This window comes from Peromyscus maniculatus, chromosome 4 (genome assembly GCF_049852395.1).
Source record: "Peromyscus maniculatus bairdii isolate BWxNUB_F1_BW_parent chromosome 4, HU_Pman_BW_mat_3.1, whole genome shotgun sequence".
Lineage (NCBI taxonomy): Eukaryota > Metazoa > Chordata > Mammalia > Rodentia > Cricetidae > Peromyscus > Peromyscus maniculatus.
In genome coordinates this window covers 116,279,975-116,294,969 of record NC_134855.1, presented here as the reverse complement: position 1 = coordinate 116,294,969, position 14,995 = coordinate 116,279,975, and the positions used below count along the sequence as shown (strand labels likewise).

Here is a 14,995-nt window from a genome sequence, read left to right as displayed (position 1 = left end):
GATCATAGTGTTTACCAAAGCAGCAAAATGGTAACTTGGACATCAAATGTAAAGGAAAGTATGGTATAGTGATATGCAGAATACTAAGTATCCATTAGGAAGATAACAGAATTATAAAAACATTAGATAAAGGTATTTATTTGAATTTTTATAATTTATATTCATATAGCATCTATGAGTATAACTTAGACTTCTATGCAAGTTTACTTAAATAACTATGTTACATATTATAAAGTTATTTCTACATCATTTTCCATGATTTGTATAAACAAAAGACAGGAACCAGAACTAAATATATTACAGGAATATAACTGGGAAAATAATTATATGTCTTCCCATATATATGTGTATATGAATGTGTGTCTAGTTAAAATATGATTTTAATAAAGTTCATGTATTTTAATCTTTTAATATATTTCTATTTGACAATCACCCTGCAATATAAATGTACATACACACACACACACACACACACACACACACACACACACACACACACACACACAGAGTAAGCATGGCAAAATTAAGGAGGGATTGAGAGAAGACAGTCATTTGTTTTTTAGGAATTCTTTAATAACAACACAAATTGCTATGTAGTTATTAAAATGTTCTCTTTCATTCTGGCAGGACCAGAGTAAAATTATCTAGAAAGTTCATGCCTGGAATGAACTCAATAGTTCAAATACTTCCTTACTCACAAAAATGATTTATTCTGGAGAGCATCACTAGGAAGGTGATTTTATTTCCAACCATCAGATCAGTGTCCTATTGGGACAAGGACCTCATGTTGCTGGCCTCACTGCAGAGGGTAAGGAAAATCCTGAAGAAAATATCCCACTGGGAGTGTTTTGGTAGACTCAGGCATAGGGTAAAGAGGGCATAGGATAGCAGACAAACCTCAGGAGACCTAGTGAATAAAAAAGGCATGGAACAAGCTCTGCCTCTTGGTCACATGGATATAGAGGGGCTAACTGGAAAGGATGCTAAGTGGAGTCAACACGGCCCTGATTGGAACCATTCGCTGTGATATCCTGCTTTTCAGGAATGACAGTCTCATTTCATCAGCACGTTTTATCTTAGTCAACAGACCTTTGCCTTCTTTTTCCTTCTTGTTTCTCTCTTCTGCTTTTCATATATGTCTTACCATTTGAATCACTCCTAATTACCTATTGATCAGCATGTAACCCCCCCCCCCCAACATGATTCAGATTTCTGTGAAGGTCACAACTTCCCTTTACACTTGCACATCATTCCTAACCCTGTGTACTTCAGTAGTCCCTTCTAAACCATTTAAAATGCCTCCACTTCACAGTCTTTTTCTCCTGATTTATAGGCACAGGATGTCGGGGACTTTCTTCAGGCTAGCTCATTTAAATATTAAAACATTTCATTAGTGTGCGACTGCCTTTATATTTCAGCTTTCATGGCCTGTGCTTTTACTAAATTAATAGTCAGCACTTCCATAGCATTTGTGATTTTTCAAAGCAATTCGCAAATATTAATTAATGCTAATGCTACCCTAAGAGAATGCTGTAACTAGCTAACTGACTGAACTTTATCTTGAATTATTTTTAAATGGTTTTCAACTTGGGAGGGAAGTTGGGGAGAAAGTACAGGCATCTGTAGTGTTCGGTGTCATGTGCTGCTGCCTAAATGTAATGATGCAGCAAATTGAACCGAATCATCCTCAGAGGATATTAAGGTTGGATCCATCTAGAATTAATCAGCTTGAAGAATTACCTGTTGCTTAAACTGCATCAACGAAAACAGTGCTTGGAATACATATCTGGAGAGAAAAATAGCTCTTACTCTGAGCATCCTTTCTTTCTCTACTTTAATTAAAATCCTACAATTCTATTATTCTTTCCTAACCTTTTAACATTAATTCCAAATGCATGAATAATCATAAAAGATTAATAGATTAAAAATAAGATTTGCTCTGCAGTCAATTAGTAGGCACTTATTAATGCTCACTATGTGTCCAACTGCTACTTCTAAGAGGAACGAAGAAAACAATAAACAAAGATCAAAACAACAACCTGGTGTTAGAATGTTTTCAAATGTAACTCTAAGTCAAGCTGACAGGTAAAAATTCATTGTGCAAAACATCACTCTAAGTCTACAAAGTATAGTGGGAAAGGGGGAAATAATCTACAAAGTAGAGTAGCGAGGAGGGAATCCTCTACAAAGTATAGTGGGGAGTGGGATTCTTCTACAAAGTATAGTGAGGAAGGGGATCCTTGTGGAGTAGAAAAACTGTGTAGTATTTCAAGGAAGAACTACATCCAAACTGGGATTTTTCAAATGATGTGCTGACTCTCAGATTAACATGAAGCATAAAGTGAGCCTTGGAAAGTTCTTGAACAAGAGGTGGCAAAGGTCAAAGATCTGCTCTAAGCTAAAAGTCATGACCATGATCCTGAAAGCTGGAGGGATGGAACCTTAATTTCTGGACCTTATGGGAGGCAAGGGAAACTGGTTTGAGAATGGAGTGTAACTAGAAGGTAATCATATGACTGTAGCTTAAAATCCTCGTTAGACAAGCTGGAGGGACCCAAACTTCTCCAGGGATATGTGCCAGGGTTTAAGCATTGCCAAATGCTATTAAACATGTTGAGTGTTATTGAGTTTTGTGCTATCTTTCTTTAAATCTTTATCCTAGTAACCTTATAGTGTGTGTTCTTTCAATGAGCCTCTAGAAGTGTGCATTCTGGTCCATGAATCAGCAGGTACATCCTGCCCTATGATTGGTATCCCTTAGTGAAAACCTGACAGCCAATTAGCTAATTTTTCTGACCACAGACCACACCATCCTCATGTCAATGTAGTTTGGACACGTCATGCTCACTTTTAAAACACTTTAATTTCAAGGCATAGCTTTTGTTCTAATAGATCTGGTCCTAGTCATGACCATTTCAGAAACCTGGCAGTAAGTCATCAAGACACAATGAATACAATGTAGAAGTTGTGGTTGTTCCTTATATAAGAGCTGTTACTGAATTCTGTTTGGGCACTGTGATAGGAGGAACTAGAATCGGTGCTGTGATTGGTGTAAACACAAACCTTCATTTGCTTCTGGCTGTATAAATATATTATTTCGCTCACTTTTAGCATGAGCAGTCAGGCACCTTCCTGTGCTATCCCTGGTGATGCAGCATTTGGTGCCATAAAAGGATTTTCTCTAGTATGATTTTCTTGCTTACTTAGCTCTGTCATGAATAGAGAAGTCTGAAGTAATAATATGAAAAAGAGATGGAAAAAGCAGATGAAGAAGTCTTAGAAAGCATCAACAAAAACAATAAAACACAGTGGAAGGAGGTGAAAGGAGACAGAGAGCCAAGACTATGAAAGTCAGGAATTTCTCAAGAATAGAATATGAGAAATTGCAGACTCTGGTCACTTAAAAACACATAGGGACTAAGGATTCCAATATGTAAGGCTGGCTGATGTCAGGAGCAGGATCCAGGCATTTGGAGTTTGAGAAGTATCACTATGGCCTTTGTTGCTGGCAATGCCAATATAAGTGATATGGAGATTTAGAGAAAGTAACACATCAGAAGTATGTGTACTGGGCCCTAGGTAAATCAATGATAAAAATTTGGAGTAAATGATAAGGAAAAGTTCAAGCCTGTTCTTTTAAACCTTTATTGGTTTACCCAATTAAACATTCTACCATCATTGCCCTCTGTATGTATTTTCCTCTGGGAAGAGAATACATGTTATGAGACTTGAGTTTCCCTTTCTTGGGTTATGCCAGCCTTCTCTAAACGACCTTCCTGCAAGAATAAAAATAAACACCTCAAAGCACTGAAAAACTGAATATGTTTAAATTTATTTACTGAGATGACACTAAGGTAAAGAATCAAAGTAGCATATGTGGTGGCGGTGGGTGGAAGAGGGGAGTAGCATGTGTTCAGAAAGTAGCATGAAACCAATGTCAAGTTTGACAGATATGAGAGCTGAGTGGGTATACTAAAGATGGTAGCATCCCTGCATTCCTCTGGTGTTCTAGGAAAAGGCATTCATACTCTTTGGAGGATGTCAAAAAAACATAAATGGATATTTGAGATCTAAACAGTTAGACAAATTTAGTTGATACCTGGGTCTACAGTTGTCCCAACATTAGGAAAACAAAGCAGGTGTTTGATTCATGCTCATTGACTTGACATAACAAGGTATGGATCTTCCATTCTTCAAAGGATGTAAGGTAGGTGTATCTGGGCATGAGAATTTTTTGACAAGAAAGAAAACGATGCTTACCTTCTATGAGTGACTAAGTTTGAGAATCTGATCCTACTTTTAAAATGCAGACCTTATTTTATATTACTGAGGCTGTGCCTTTTGAAAGCATCTCAGGACCAGCTCTGCTTTTACCATTATCCAACCTCAGGTTATTCAAGGATCTGAGCACAAAGCAAGACTTATACTCTATCCTAAATCTGCCAGCAGCAACTGTTAAGCAATACAAAGTACCAGATAAACAACTTCGAGTAATAACTTGGATTTAAGATGCTGTTGGAAAAAGTTATGATATAGTCAGAACTTATTCAGCCTGTGTGTTTAATAAACTTCCTTCAGCCCTCGCCTCTTTTACTTTCCCACCATGGGAAGAAAATGAAGTTGATTTTTGTCCTTCCTTGGATTCATCTTATAAACTGCTGTATGAAAAATAAAGTAGAACTTGAATTTAATATTTCAGGTGTCCTGTTTAAAGGTTCTAAATGCCATGTGAGATACTATGTTAGGTGGCAGCAAAGGGAAGAAAATACAAATTATAGAGAGGCACCAGTTGAATTTGCCCAATGACAGAATGTTTTACTAAGAACTAATCCAGCTCCAGAATTTATTCTTTGTTATGGACCTAAATTGAATAAATGAAAATAAGAAAAGTTTAATGAATGTTGCCTTGATTAAAGTGCCATTTGAACAGATCTTGAAAAAATATAGAAGAGGACAATGCAATGCAAAAATCCCACTTGCTCACGACATAGAACTCATCCTCTCTCAATGCCCACAAAACATTACAATAAAAACACAAACAAATTCCTGCAGTGCTGGTGCAAGCCTTTAAATCTCAGCACTAGGGAGGCAGAGGCAGAGGGATTTCTGTGAGTTTGAGGTCAGCTTGGTCTACAGAGTGAGTTCTAGGACAGCCAGAGCTATTACACAGAGAAACCCTGTCTTGAAAACAACAACAACAACCACAAAAAAAAATCCTAAACTAAAACCCCAAAAACAAGAATAATAAACAAACAAATAAAAGGTCTACCCACATCTATTGTACAAATAACCTCACTATGCAGGATCCTGAGGAATTCACCACTAACACTGCATATCACAAATGCTGAATCCAAGTTATAGGCTTTCTTACTCTTTCTTTCTCACCACAAATGTCCTTTATTTCCTAGAGTTGTCACTAAGAATTTTTTTTTCTTGTTTCATCAGTTTTAATTTGGGGGAAATCTACCTTTAAGACACTACATAAACATATCCCTTAGTTAGAATGTATACTTGAGTGCTTATGAGAATTAAATGAAGGAATTTATATAAAACACATCAAGTAGGATTGTGATCCCTCACAGAAAAAGCCAGAAGGCATGAGATTATTAAAGTATTTAAGCCCTCTTCAATCTTTGATTGGTGAATCTCCATTCTAGATTCAAACATAGGCAAGAGAATGAAGTGGGTTAGAATATGCTACCTGTCCTGCTGTGGTCAGCCTGGGGCTTGATGACTGAGAGATTTTCCAATATGGCAGGAGGTGAAATTGATTGGTGTTTCTAAGGAAGAGTCAATGTGAAGACAAAAGGATCTTCCTCTGGATTTCTGAGTTCTGTAGCATGTATAAGGGCTCAGAGGATTCTGGGGATTGAGACAGTTGTAGAGCTCGTGTACATGTGAGACACCATGGGTTAGATCTCCATGGTATCTAAAACTAAACTTTAAAACAAAAACTAAAAACCAAAAAGAGAAAAAAGTCAGTAAGATTTGCCAAAGTCTTATAATGAGTGCTAGAGTAGGAAAGGTATCCATCCCCTTTGTTTCCATGTCTAGCAGTCATAACTCTACAATGTTAGATAAAAAACAGAGTCCTCACACTTGGCACAAATGGTGGGTATGAGCCTGACAATGCACTTAATGTACTCATCTCCACTGCTATTAGTGAAATTGTTTCTGACTTGAGCTATTTTGCATCAGATGAATTGGAAAGAAAATAAGCTATTGATTTTCCAAATCTGCAAGTCATTGATGCACTTTAAAATGTTAACAATCAGCAAACACTACAATCACAGTTATCACTAAAGTATTCCTTTGGGCATGAAGAATAAAGGTCACTTTGACTCCTAAGGTCTGTGTCAATATGGTCCAAAGAATGACTGGAATAAGAAGGTAAAAGGAGCTGCTAGGTGGGCCAATGGGAGGGGAAAGGGTATTATGATAAAACATATTCAGATTCCATCAAGAAAGAAAATGTCTGGTGTAAAGCAGAAGGACAAGTCTCACTTTATTACTATTATTTTTGTGTAGGAGACCATGGGCCATCCAAGGCAGGAACTAATTTCAGTAACGAATGGGAATCACACCAGCAGCCCCATTATAACCCAAAGGCATATCTCGACAGTTATATACTCTGAAAAACACTTTGGAGCCTCTACAAATCACTCTGAATATCCCCACTCTTGAGCATGCCACCAGCCAAGGCGATCCTTAGAGATCAGAGGGTGACATTACTACTACGCAAAAGGCCTCTACCTTACTTAGACACTACATATAAATCTAAAATCATAAACTCCCTGAGAAATAATTCAACTTTTAGCACATAAAACCTTTCCAAATTCTAAGGGCAAATGTTACCTGCTGAAATGAAATTACACATTTCTTCAGCATGGTTTCAAATAATAAAGTGTATAAAGTAAACTATGAGGCTGTGACCCATTTTACAATCTCTCCACAATAAATTCACCAGATAAATTCCTCAAATGACATCAGCTACTAAAAACCCTTTGAAAGAAAGAAAAAGTAATATTCTTTAATAATCAGATGATGTTGGATATAGAACATGTTTTGCAGAACATTTTTTATGTTTTTGCATTAAAGAAAATTATTTTGACATTGGTTCACCCAAGTTATATAACTAGACTTTGAAGGAACTTTTGACTGTGGGTCATATTTTTCATTAAATTGGTAGTCAGTACATGGCTTGGGTTTATGTTGAATCTAGGCACTCACAATTTTTGTGTATCCAATTATATTTCTGTTAATTATGTATGTCTTCGTTCTATTGGAAAGAAAAGTGAAAATACATTTGCATTCCTTTTAGAGATCAGGGTTAAAATTCTGCTTTTGCAGCATTGTAACACCTTAATTAACCCAATTATTGAAAATGGGAGGGTTAGATTGAGAATTTTGGCTAAATGAAATTAAATCAGGAATTCAGTTTTTTCCCAGACATTTTAATTAAACAATACTCTGAAAAATATTAAGTAGATAGCAGCACACTTTGGACTCTTTCCTTCCCATGTGGTACAGGACTGTCAGAAGCATATGGATTCAGACTTAATGTATATTCATATAATGTATACCCTTAATGTTGTGAACATTTCAGTAACCTATAACTCAGGCTTATCTGATGGTTTCTTTGTTCTAGGCTTCTTTCTGAATTTTATATGTATTACCATATATATATATATATATATGTTGTACCCTCATGTATACATTAATACATTTAGTGCTTATACTTCTCACTTTACAATTAATACATGGAGGGTCTGAAACATTAGTAACCTGCTGAGGCTAGGGTTAGTGCATGGAAGAAGTAGGTGAGAATCTCAGCCCTATGCCCCTCCCTTTGCATATTTGTTAGTTTATTATGAGAGACAGAATATTTCTGTGTATCTCAGACTGACCTCAAAGTAGATACCCCATAAACCTTTGCCTCCCAGTGCTGGATTAGAAGTGTGCACCATCATACCTGTCTATACTCCTAAACTGCTTAATGATCACCCTGAAACCATCAGAGTCTGTACTTTAGATTTTTTTCTTCTAGGAGGTAATTTCTAATGAAATAGCCCCCTGGGTAATTTGGGAGATGTGATTTTGTAGTGTGGGAATTGCTGGGTGTAACTACTTATTTTTCTTCTTTAATCAGTATTTTGATTTTTAGACCAGTCACTTTGGGCCTTGAGCTTCTGTTTCTTTCATAAATTAAGGGGTTAACATAGACTGGAGATGTCCGGTCACTTCTATCCTCATGGAAATTCTGGGTACTTGAAGAGTGGCTAGTCTGAATGTAAAGATTTTAAACACACCAGACTTTCATTTCAGTGTGAACAATGCAAAATGCCTCTATTTTTATACTGATTATGTTGAATTGCAATATTTTAGATGCACTGAGTTAAGCAAAATGTTAAAATTATTTCTCCATTTCTTTTAATGTGACTACTTGAAATGTCAGACTTCCATATATGATGGAACTTGTAGCTCCCATGATGTTCCCACTGTCTTGTAGCACTTTCTGCAACCACATCAGCTCTTCATCCATGGACCGGCTGACATTTCATAGTGAAACTATATGCAGAGGAAAGGGCACATGGGGTTCCAGAAACATCAACTTCACTATCATAGTCTTCTGAAGTACTTCAGGGAACTTTAGAATACAAGAGCAAGACCTTGACATTACAGAAGTCATCCAGGTCCACGCTAGGACATTAAAAATGTTAACTACTTGTAGATGTTTCTGTGTTGTGAGGGACAAACTGTTCGATCTCATTTCAAACTGAAGTGACAAGATAGAGCGCATACCAAAGTTTGTGAAATATTGTGCTTATGTTATGTGAAGCACATCCACCCTTGGCCTTACTATAGGATTAAAAGGAACAATAAAACTGCAAAAGTAATACACATTATGTTTGTAAGTTGGAGAATGCCAGTAATACTGTTATCTGTTATTTTCCTCTTTCTTATTAAAGGAGCTAATAATTTGGGAGCCTGCCAACAGTGCTCTCAAAAGAGGAAAGTGAATTTAAGGTAACATGTCTAAATGACCCAACCAAAAGTGCAGTTTTTGTGTCCCTCATCTCTAGCACTAAGGCTGTTTGCCATCTTGCATAAGCAGTTGTGTTTCCACCTGCACAGATATCTGGCAAGAGGAGCTGCCCTTCATGTTTCCACTGCCAGCGTTTGTTACACGTGAGATGCCTCGTGTAGGTGCCAAGGTAAGCCTTGGGCATAGATGGTAGTTTAGATTTCTCTCCTGCATCACACAAATTGAATGACAAAAATCAGGCCTGGTTAAGATACAATTCTTTATAACTGATCTTTTTTAAGAATTTTGTGGTGGTGATTGATGGAATATAGATGTCAGTAGTCAGAAGCAAGGTAATAACAGTTCAAAAGAGAATTAAGTTCTTACATTGGGTACTGTTTAAATTGTTTTACTAAGTTCATCCAACATAACGCAAGTGCATCTTGGATAAGCAAGGTAGAGTTATTGAATATAAGGAAGAATGAAAGCCGTTGCGGACGTGTTTCATTACCACCTTTCTGATCGCAGCACAAAGCTGAACAACACGCTGGATCCTCCAAGCTCTTCTCTTTGTGTTAACTACCTTGTCTGTTGCTGTGGTACAATACCACAGCCAAGGCCACTGATAGAGGAAGAGTTTGTGTGGTTCCAGAGCAAACGCGCATGATGGCAGTGGAGGTGTGGCAGCAGGCAGCGGGAGTAGGAAGCAGAGAGTCCGAGTTCGAATCTCTGACTGCAAACACAAATTAGAACAAGCTGCAAGTGTGGTGCTGCTGCTGTGCATTTTCAAAGCCCACTCCCAGCGATGTAGCTCCTCCAGCAAGGCTCAACCACCAAAGATTCTACCACCTCCCCAAACAGCACTGCCGTCCAGGACCGAGAGCCCAGTACAGGAGCCTAGGAAGTACGTTCTTCATTCATACTACACTGTTCTAAACTCAGGAATTATTATTCTAATGTGTAGTTCTCAGAGTAAGGACCTGGGATCAGTAATACTAGCAATATTCCCTGGGAACTTAGAAGTGCAAGTCTTGCTCTCACACTAGGCTGCTAAAACAGCAGGGGAGGTGAAACCCCCAGAGTATTACATGCACTTTTGGAGAACCTATGCTATGTTTGGTATACTTCTGGGACTATGCTAGATTCCCTTTATCATCTGGGTGGTTATCAGCTTAGGGTCCAGAAATAGAACCTTCTCTGAACTGTTGCCCTCTACTGAGCCACCTTGTTCAGAGAAGAGATAGTTCAGAGATTGTACGACCACTGTGGATCTCAGACAATGATTACCTGACATGGGAACAAAAATGTCTAAGCTCATGGCTGCCACGAGGATACAACTGCAATGTGGTCTAACACTCCAAAACTCCCTTAAGGAAACCAAACTACAGTTAGACGTTGTTTACCTGCAGCCACATTCTGGCTCAGCACAACTTTACTTATCCTCTCCTCATTCCTTTTGAGACTTCACCCCATCTTTCAGCTTCAACATGCATGTACCCTTGTCTCAAGCTCTGCTGTCAGGGAATCTGATCACTTAAGACCATGGAAAACTACAACCTGATACATTAGAACTCTAACAGCACAATTGAATAGTTATGACAAATGATATAGCTCACAGAGTCTAAGACACTAAAAGAAAAGTCTGCAATATTAACCTCAAACATTAGCCAATATCAAATAGGAGAGAGTGATAAGGAAAGAAGAATTGTGTTTACTGTGTACTACAACAGGATGTGTTGGACTTCTTACTCATGTGTTTCTTTTCAATTATAAATGTAGCAGCATGTTTACAGCTTCAAATTGACTATGATGGTAACACACACACACACACACACACACTATCAGATATTAAGCTTGTCTTAGCATATCACTGATTATAAGCTAGATGCTATAACATAAGAATCAGGGCTCTTTTTTAATTTGGCTTATATATTTTATTGAAATGGTTAATCTTGAAACATTCACATTCTTCGATCTGCATTTTCTTCCTACAAACTTTTATTTTTATTTATTTTGGCTTCTGTCCATCAGTTATGTTTTTCCTTTTCTATTTGTTTCACATTACAGATTCAGTCGGCTTGGTTTGCACAGTTAATGGAATAAGGTTTGGAGACTGTCATGGCTCTCACTTTATCTTCAGCCCACACTCTGTCTTACTAATACCTTTGAATACCCAAATTACTTTGGAAATTCATTCCCAATGGAAAACTACAATAAATCCACAAAACAGATTGTACTAGGAGTTGAGGAATTCTGAGAGACATGGCACTGAAGTCTTAGCAATGGTAGAGCCTCTTCCCTCTCTTTAACGGAAGATGACAAGTGAATGGAAGTAGCACTGTTTCTGAGTTGAGATTTCCAAGTATAGGTGAAAGTACACTCAAACTAAAAATGGGCTTCTGTTTTAGCTACACAAAATTTAAATAAAGCTAAACAGTACTAGAGATGCTGGAGGCCTCCTGAAAGCACAGTGTTCAAGTATTCTAGCTCCAAGCCTGCATGGACAATGTTCTCTCGTGGCCCGCACTTAGATCTGAAGTCTGTGCTATACGAGACCCTGTAATACGGCATACTTCCTTAGCTCTCTGAGTAGGTAGGTCACTACGATATTGCTGTGGTTATCCTTGGTGTGTACCACTTCTTAGCAGATTCCCTCCAGCGTATGTGTGTCTTTGGTCTCAGTATTTCAGTATCCTCCAGCATCTTGGTTCTCAGTAGCCTCTTTGCTGTTTCTCTTAATAGGAATTGCTAATGGGTTCTGTGGGTTAGGGGTTTAAGTTTTAGAGAATTATGGAAATTTTTATTTATTTAAAGTAGGTGAGGAAGTGGAAAAGAGCAAGAGACATAGAATTTATTTGGAAAGAATGTAGTCACTAGACTATAAGATGTCCATATTAATTTCTACTTGGCTATTTATGCCCTATGTAGCCCCTGTGTGAACATAAGAAGAGTATAATTAGCAGAATGTTCCAGAAGTACCAGTGTATATGACTTCCAAGAACAAATCATGAGGCATGTTATGGCTACTGTTTTGAGCCTTTGGATAATTAATTCTCAGGGATGCCATCAACCATACCAGGAGGACTCTCAAGAAGGTCTCAGCAGTGGACCACAAAGCCAGAAACTTAGAAGTGAGTTTTCTAGCCATTGCTAAGCCCCAAACTGACTAGTTGAACCACACTGGCCACAAGACAGTCCTTACTCAGTTTAATTCAACATGATCACTATCATTGATCAAACATTCTGAATAAAATTGTTGGATGTGGACTGTCATCAAAGAGACTGATGGCCCTCTGATGTTGCTTGCCTATACTGCTATTGAAACTCCTCCTCCTTACTAAAATCTAATTATTCCTTGGATAATATTTTTAACCTTTTAAACATATTTATAATACATTATAGTCTTTAGATATAATTTTGCTTGCATAGATTTCTTTTCACATAAAGCTGTCTGATTCTTATGCCAAAAGAAACAGAAATCTTTATCTTTATACTTTCTATGTTTGCTTTAATTATGTTACTTAACATTGAGAAAAGCTGTCAAAGAATTTGGGGGAAAGCTCATAAAGTAAAACACTGTAAGTACTTCAGCACAATAGATGGCCTTACAATGTGGCACCAAATACCTAGTAAAAGACAATACATTCTATTGTCCCTGGATGCTGGAGAAGTTTCCCTTGAAGACTTTTACCTTATTCTGTCACTCTTGAGTCAAAAACATGTTGGACACATTACCTCAGAACCATGGGTTTCTTTTCTCATTTTTGCCATATCTTTCTTTAGCTTGTGACCTATATTTTGCTTAAAGAATCACTGTATTACCTTACTCTGAAATTTTATGATAGCAGTTATTAGTATACATGATAGGCTGAACAGGAAATGTTTGTAAAGGCTAAAATTCTGGCATTATGATAAACTATGTGTTGGGTCCATCTGTTGCATCATTTCCTGTTCCTGGAACAGAGATTGCCTGTGCCTGAGCTACCTTGGAACACAACTGTCTTGCTAAACAATACCCACTGTTTGGAACTCAGAGTTACAGTTTGATATGTGTGCAAGTATTTATTTCTTTAAAAAGAAAAGAAAAGAAAAATCCAGCTACTTGGAAATAATTCTTCCTCCTATATGACTCTCTTCCAAAGTGAATGTAGACAGAGGGACCACAGGAAATGATCAGAAATCAGAAATTAACACAAAAAATAGTTGAACATCTAAAATTTTTAGTCTCCAATGGATTAAAAAATTGAAATGTAGTGTTGAACAAATGGGTCTAAAGTTTAGAGTACTTATTGCTCTTGTAGAGAGGACCCAGGTACAATTCCCACATGGCAGCTCACAACCATCCATAGCCAACCATCCAGTTTTATGTGATCCAACACCCTTTCCTGTACTCCAGGCAGACATATGGTGCACATATATACATGCAGGCAAAATATTCATACATATAAAATAAATGACTCTAAACAATGGAACGTAACACATTTGAGTATATAGACTGTTAAATCAAACTTTAAGATGTTTTAAAAATAGAATTTGAATCAAGCCCCTGCTGGACCCTGCATATTGAAACCACTGCTTTAGTGCAGTTCAATCCCATTAGTTCAGATTCGGTGTTGATATGTGAAAGACTGAAACACATTGATTTGCTGATTTAACCATGTTTGCAACCCAGATAAAGCTGGAGTTGATGGCACTGTGAGAAGTAGAAATTACTGTAACCTCGAGATGACTTGTGCGGAAAGCTAACCAGAAGTACGTAATGCTGTGCCCTTGGCCATGGCTTCAGATTTTTAAAGGTGAATGCGATCCTAAGTTCAGTCTGAAAGAATCACCAGGGGTTCTAATTCAAGCTGTGCATGTAGCATACTTTGAAAAACACTGCTCTCAAGTTTCTGCACCTGAAAGAAAGGCAGTGACAGCCACTTCACTCTGAGAGCCTTGGCACTGTTTCATGTTGCTCTTCCCAGAGCCTTCTATTCACTTCAGTCTTTGCCGGGAAATAGGTAGTCTAAGTTACTGCTCCAGAGTTCTTTCATGTGTTCTGTCAAGATAGCTGGCAGTGGCCTTTAAATAAGCCAGGTATTGTAAAATCCAGGGAAACCTGGAAAAGTAAATTAACTTTTATCACTACATTTTTCCCCAGATGTCAATTAAAAGTTTCCACAAGAAAAATTTCTACTGACCTGGTAGTAACTCTGATTAGAAGAGTTAATCAGAATAATGAAAACATAAACTTAAAGCGCCACTCTTGTTGATTAAGCAAACTTCAGGAGCCACCCATGGTGTCATCAGAGGCTAATACAAACACAAGGTCCCCAGGGAGAAGTGCTATAGGAGCTTGCTGCTCACTCAGGTGCCAATTATTTCATGAATCTTCAACCATCCTTCACCAGCTAACTAAAGACCATCTAAGGGCGCAGCTGTCCAGATTTTCTTTCCACTCCACTCTGGACAGGCATTTTGAACATCTTGCTGTGTTCATTTGAGTTTCTGCAAGCATGAACCATAAAAAGTCTAATGAAAATTGTTTAGCTGGAAGATACAGGAAACAGAAGGAAGGCAGGGCCAAGGGACGGCACTAGGAAGAAAGTCATGAAGGGTCCAGGTTTATCAGAAAGTAAATCAGGACAGGGGAGTGGAGGCTCCATTATGGATGAGGATACTGGAAGTGGAAGGCTTGCAGTCGCTTTCCCAAGGAAGGATGGGCTCGGTTGTACTCATGCCATATGCAAGCTGAATCGCCTGTGTCTCCTAGAAATAGAGGCTTTTTGGAACAGTTTTAAGTTCCCTTCTATACCTATAGAGCAGGTTCATTGGTTTTAAAAAAAAAGCAGCATTAAAATCCTTAAGCAGAAAGGCCTTTGTGTTTTCAACAAGCACTCTTTGGAACTTGAGAGGTAAAACCTGGAAGACTGGGGGAGGACCTCAATTGAGATGAATGTCAGCTCTGCTTATTAACCACAGTGACTT

At 37.9% G+C, this 14,995-nt stretch overlaps 1 long non-coding RNA gene across 2 annotated transcripts in view; it reads right to left on the bottom strand.

The window, feature by feature from the left end:
* Positions 1-14,995, bottom strand: part of LOC121828864 (uncharacterized) — a 92,546-nt gene that overhangs the window by 52,245 nt on the left and 25,306 nt on the right. The gene's annotated exons all lie outside the window — the stretch shown is intronic.